We start from the raw sequence: 7,036 nt of genomic DNA, 5'->3' as shown, positions 1-7,036 counted from the left end.
GGGGATTGCTATGCACCTCAGTGCTTGGCGACCGTGCTCTGTAATTTTAATTTTGGTCGTCCACTTGGTGGCTGAGTTCCTCTGGTTATTTAAATTAAGAGGCATGGCTCAACACTTTTGTCCAGAGATATATGTATGATCTCTGTATGATTGCCATGCTCCCTTGTCCACTAAGTTCAGGAACTTTTTATGTCCTGTCAGCAGTATGCATTTGTGTAGGTTTTAATGGAACATTGGCATGGATGCATAAAACTGGCATCTAGAGGGGCTCCTCGTGGATATTTCAAGCATCATATCCTTCAGTTACTGCATTATGGCTCATTTTTATGCACCAATTTGTGCCTAAAATTGGTGCATAAAAATTTTATACAATTTGTGCATCAAATCTTTATGCGATTTGTGCATAAAATATATGGAGGTAATCTCAGTAAGACTTTTCTATCACATATTGATACGCAGAAATTTATGCAATATGTGCACATCAATATATTATGGAAATGTGTCAATTAATGGAACACACAAAATACAGGCAGAAGGTGGCAATTCACAATGTAATGGAATATCACATAAGTCAGCAGTAAGCATTCTGTAATTCTTACTTTCCTCAAGTAATAATATCCATATAATGTCCTAATATAACAACCTCCTTTTCTCTTCAGGCTCCTCCATGCTTATCAACCTGACTGCATACACACTGCATCAGAGGAGAAGAGCATTTGCGTCTGGCGGGATAATTACCTTTGCAAAAGAGTGAGTCATTGTATGAGTTCATAATTCATATTAATATAGATTTTTTTTTTCTTGCCTAAAAAAGACCCAGTTATGAAGCAAAAACGAAACACTCCTGTCTGAGTATGTATGAGTGGCATTTTATCAACTTTTATAAATTAAATAATTAAATAAATGATTCTTTTTCTGCTTACAATCATAAAGAATTGCAGACATTCTCAACATTTAGGAGGCAAGTGCAGGAGCCACACTGTGCAGAGCTTTGTTTTGCTGCTGGGATGGAGGGGGTCTTCCTTCCAACCCCAGTTAGATTGTAATGTAATGTCTTAAATTATCATTTTTTACAAGACACTTAAGATGCTTGTGTCTGGTTTACAGCAGTCCTTACAAGTTTTCAAGTGAACTCTGATAAACACGACTCAGAGTCTCATCTCTTTTTTACAGGGTCGTCCGTCTGGCATGGGCACTGTTAAAGTGCACAGACCTTGCAGTGCGAATTTTCTTGCAGTCATGTATTTGACAGCTTTCTGCCAGCCTTGGATAATGTGTCATGTTCGATCTGTTTGCCTATACTGCTGGCATTACAACTAAAGTTCCTGTGAGCTGGGATCCATTGGTAAACACTTATGTGGTATTTCTTTGGTGCGGTTCCGTTCTCAAGTAAGTCTGTGTGGCTTCTTATGCAGCAGTGGAATGAAGTAAAGCATCTCTTCTGTCAGTGACCCATACATCATAACGGAGCAGCATAAGTGGCAACGCTGAAAGAATCCTAAACGGTGAGTGTAAAGGCTGAGTGGAGTATTAATCGCACTGCACTTTCTCTATAAATGTTAAATTGAGCTGGTTAGCTGTGAGCCCAGCTCCATTGTTAAGGTTTTACAACAAAAGATACCGCAGTTCATGTATTTTCTTCATAATGCAGTAAAACCTGAACCCTCCTACTTAAAGAGTAAAGGGGAGACAAAAGGAGTGAGTAAGCACTGATATGATTAAATATCCCCCCAATATCTCTCTCATACATGCACATACATAAACACACACACACACACAATTTAGGGTCATTACCAGAGGCTGACCTGATTAGGGATTTAAAAAGAGAATTGTTTTATGCCCTTCTCGCAGCAGGAGCAACACAAACAAAACAATATCATAATGTGCTGATGAATGAGAGTGGAAAGACAGACGCACAATGACGGCGATGCGTTATGAATAAAAGATCAGATGCCGCTGCGAAACCCGTCTTCCTTCACATTGAGATCCACCTTTTAGGTATTCTTCGATGCAAATGAAGGACCGAAGAGTTCAGAGACAGAGTGTCAATGTAACTCACTGAGAATGAGAAAGAGATAGAGGAAAACCATTAGTGAAGGAAACATATTGTCAAGCTGATTTATCTCATCACAATGCTTTCCACTTCGACTACTAGTACAGGGATTTGTTTCCCCTAAATCTGTGCTAGGTTGGAAAATACCTCCAACCTGATGCAATAATGCGATGGTGCGAATGGATGGGGTCAAATTTTTTCAGACTCATTCTCAGAAAAAGTGTTACTGCCAAGCAATCCAGCAGTCTTTTAGTTGGAAGTTAACGGCATGTTGGAAGCTTCCTGCCAGCTTGAACTTTGACAATAACAGAGTGCTCCTGAAAGCCAAAGGTTTCAAAGGCAAAATGATTGCTCACTGTCTTGTAAAGCTAGGTGAGATCAATACCTGCAAATTATTGTATTGTTTCAGTATACAGAACTGAAGAAATGAATAGCCTGGTTCACAGTGATCTCTGTAGGAGCGCCTCATTCAGTTGTTTAGTGGAAGAAAAAAAAACTAAAATAAAAAATAATAATTTGAATGTGGGGACACATACAGCAGTGTTTTTTAACTATAGGTGTGGTGTAATTGTGAGGTTGCACGAATACAAATAAACACATTTCTTAATTACAAACCATAATTCTTTGATTGCTGAGTCCTACTGATGGCCTGATTAGAAATCTATCTTGACTCCTCTGTCAGGTTTCTGCTTGCACAGTTTTGTAAGTGCATCCAATATTTTCCAGCTTCATTGCTCATCTTGAAGCAAACAATATTTGGATATACTCCAAATCACTACTGAAAGTCAGCCACATTTGTCTGTTCAGAAAAAAGATGAAGCCTTTAGTGTGAGGAGTTTGGAAAGAAATCAGCTGGACTTCTTTAAGTTTCCTGAAGAAGCTTCTTCAGTGCTAAAACCAAATGGTGGCGAGTCCCAAGTATTTAATCCCTAGTAGGAGTTGTCCATTCTTTCCAAGCTCCTTAACATGACCTGGATGACTGAGAACCTACACAGACACGATGGAGCCTTTTCTTTTCAAAACGTATTTGTGCACAGAGCACAGAAAAGAGCTAACTCTAAAAAGAGAAAGCAAGGATGAAACTTCCCACGAACAGACTTTTAACAAATGATGACAACATTTAAACCGCATCAGTGCACGAACCTCCTTTTGACTGTAGCGTGTTTCCATGGTAGAAGAGAATTAACACAGGCTGCAAAACATCATATAAAATAAAATATAAGAGACGCATCTCCCTTATTTGCTGTTTTCATATACAGGATACCAATTTAAACAGCTTGCATAGATGTGGGCGATGTCCACAAACACTGCCAAAGAAACCTCAATTAGCACACACTTATCTCAATATCATTAACATCAGTTTAGTCCTGATCCTATTTTTGCTATACATACAGTGAGCTCTAATTGTAGTCTATCCTTGTGTCTCTCTTTTTCTAGCTCACATGCACAAAAATGTCAAGCCTGCATCAAGTTGTGTGTTAATTTGAAGAAAAGATTTCTCTTGTAGCGGTTCTAGTTTTTCAGGTGATTAGTGTTAGAATTTCTTGAGGACTCATCAGCTGGTTCACTCACAGAGCATGTGTTCTCTTCGAGGCAAAATCACTGAAGTATTGATTAGCTGTATCACATCCTTGCCACTTCCACTGGGCAGACTCAGAGCAAGGCTGTTAGCTGCTATATTGATTAATGAGGACAAATAGATGGACGATATGCCCCTGCACCAAATAAATACTTATTTAATTCCCCCGGTTAATACTTGCTTCATTTTTTATGCCTTTGACTTAAGTGGTTCCGGTTCATAAACCTCAAATCATAGTTACTCCTGATTAATTTGTTTTATGATCATTTATTGGGACACGCTGAAAGGTCATTTTTGATTATTTTGTATGTATTTCTGAGAAGCGTGGTTTGTGCCACAGAGCTCCACCATTGTTCAAAACCTTTAAGGATACTTCTATCATTTGCTCTCTGACAATATGCATGGGTTTATTAAGATCTGGCTACCCATAGCCAGTAGTAGATGTAGATGTGAACCAGTTCTTGTTGTTTGTTTCCAATGCAGACTGCTTGACAGTCAGTGTGTTCAAGTGCTGACAGTACAGCTCTATCGATTTTATTATTTTTATATTTCAATGTTGGTGAAAATTTCTTTTCTTTCGCTTTTATTCCTCACATCTTCTATTTCTGTCAGTTTTAATACCATGACTATACTAACACAGCAGCACAACTTCTAAAACATCACGCGTTTGTCAAACTTTTCATATTTGTTGTTCCTTTGACACTCTTGTTTCAAAAGCTCTAGCTGAAAACCCGCTACAGCCACTCTGTCAGTTTTACCTTTTAAAGAGATGTATAAATTTAAAGGGAGGCCTTGGATTTATAACACACATAAAAAATTAGAGCACCATTATGAAAAGAAATAAATGTTTTATCTTGAATAATGTACCACTCTTGTTTTTGCAATCCTAGGGCACAATTTTTGTAATTTAATACACAATTAGAAGCCACTTTATTAGATGTACCTCTGGAGTTTAAATTCAGCAAGGTACCAGAAATATTCCTCAGAGATTTTTGTCCATATTGACATGATAACATCACAGTTGCTGTGGATTTGTCAGTTGCACATCCATGATAAGAATCTCTTGTTCCGGCACATCCCGAAGGTGCTCTAATAAGATCCCTTGACTGTGGAGGTTATTTAAATACAGTGCACTCACTGTCATGTTCAAAAAACAGTTTGAGCTTTGTGATCTGGTGCATTATCCTGCTGGAAGCAGCCATGGGCAAATATCGAAAAGGTCGGCAACAATACTCAGGTTGGCTATGGCACTGAATCGATGTTCGATTTGGTGCTCAGGAGCCCAAAGTATGCCAAGAAAATATTTTCCACACCTTTTCATCTCTACCACAGTCCTGAATTGTGATACAAGGCAGGATGGATCCATGCTTTCATGTTGTGTACACCAAATTTAGACCCAACCATCTGAATGTTGCAGCAAAAATTTAAGACCAATCAGACCAGGTAAAAATTTTCATCTATTGGCCAGAATCCATGTGAATTGTAGCCTCAGTTTCCTGTTCTTGATTGTTGTAGCCCATCTGCTTCAAGCTTCAGTATGTTGCGCATTCAAAGATGCTCTTCTGTATACCTTGGTTGTAACAAGTTTGAGTTAATGTTGCCTTCCTAGCTTCATGAAGCAGTCTGGCCGTTCTCCTCTGACCTCTAGGATCAATAAAATATTTTTGCTCAGAGAACTGTGCATTTTCTCTTTTTTTAGTCTGTCCTCTGTAAACCCTAGAGATGGTTGAGTGGGGAAGTTACTGCAGATCAGGAGTTTCTGAAACACTCAGACCTGCCACACTCAGAGTCTACGTCCCTAAATGCAAAGAGCTGCTGCCATGTAATTGGCTTATCAGAAGCGTCACCTAACAAAGTGACCAGTAATTTAAATCTGTCAGTCGCACAGCTCTATAGTTACACAAGCATCCACATGAGCATGCATTGTTCAGAGTGGGCAGTTTAAATATGGCTTAAGTTTGGTTGCTGAAACTAATGCAAAGTGCATTTTAAAGACTGGCCTTTAAAAACTCAGACGGGGCTTTGTGAGGTAAAGACGAGTTGTTAAAGTTTGCCAGATAATAAACCAAATAGATAGTAGACCAAAGTGAATATTTTACTGCACTCGTCCAGCATTTTAATTCAGTTCCTTTGGACCCAGAATGTGATTTTAATTAGATTTATAAAAAGGTAATAAAAAAAATAAATACTTAAAATACAAACTAATATGGAAAAAAAAAGCCTCATACTCACAAGTAATTCCCCTTTCTCCATCACCAGCTCCTTAATTTGCTGCCTGGGTTGCGCTCTCTGACTGATGTCAGGATTGAGTAATTAACATTTATCAGTCTCAAAGAGAGACCTTTCCCCCACAAGAGGAGATTGATGTCTAACCTGCCATGGTCTTTACTTGCCCACTACACCACTCCCTCAGCCATTACTAACAACAGACGGTCAGGGAAAGAGCTCATATCAAGGCTGAACTGTCATTAGCTGCCATTATATTCTGTAGAGCTGCTAATACTGAGTGACTGGCCAATTTGATATGGTGAGATCTACTTGGAAAGTTCATGACCAGCAATGCAGCCATCAGATCTAATGTGCACTGATACAAGTAGTGATAAATTTCAAATATAATATTATTAAAACTGCCTTATCGTTACCAGCCCTGCATAAAAAGAAAATACCTCACTTTATACTCACCTTGTTATGAGTGCAGTTAATAGGTTGATCCCATCTGGTGATGTGCTGGCTACCATAAAGTACTGACAGACAGGCTTTCACAGGAGGATGAATTTCTGATTATATCTGAGAGAGTCTTATCAGTTATCTGCATTATATCTGAGTTTTGTTTTGAATAAGGGAACTGAATAGCCTTTTTTTTCTCTCTCTTTCAGCTGGTTGCAAGATTGCAACTGGATAATATAGAAAAGAGCCTCCTACTAAAAAGCCAGGAATCTATACTCCAGCAGAAACCACAGTGTACAGTGCAATAAAGAGATTAGAGATGACTGTGGTGATTAATTTGGATTTGCTCACTCTGTGCCACACTGCAGTGGGCTGCATTCCAGATAAAAACAGTAGAAACATGACGTACGTCGGTCTGCACTGAGGATCTGTTAATGAATTTAGAAAAAGCACATTTCCTGACATCTATGAATATTTATAAAAATGTAACCAGACAGTAAACCTTAAACAAAGTAATAAATATATAAATTATGAAGATACAAGCATTATGATTTCTCAGATTTTCTCTTGTTGACTTTTCAGACTTTTAGCCTGTGAATATAACTCCTGATAACTGGAGACCTTTGGCGAGAGAAGCTCGCTGCTGCGTTTTGCTTGATTTTAACAATGTATGTCTCCTTTTAATGTTATTCGTTGTTTTGCAGTTTATTCACTGTTCAAATATACATGCTGTTTAT

The sequence above is a fragment of the Haplochromis burtoni genome, unplaced genomic scaffold, assembly GCF_018398535.1.
Source record: "Haplochromis burtoni strain Fernald_Lab_line unplaced genomic scaffold, NCSU_Asbu1 Contig_118, whole genome shotgun sequence".
Classification (NCBI taxonomy): Eukaryota; Metazoa; Chordata; class Actinopteri; order Cichliformes; family Cichlidae; genus Haplochromis; species Haplochromis burtoni.
Note: the sequence above shows the minus strand (reverse complement) of the source record.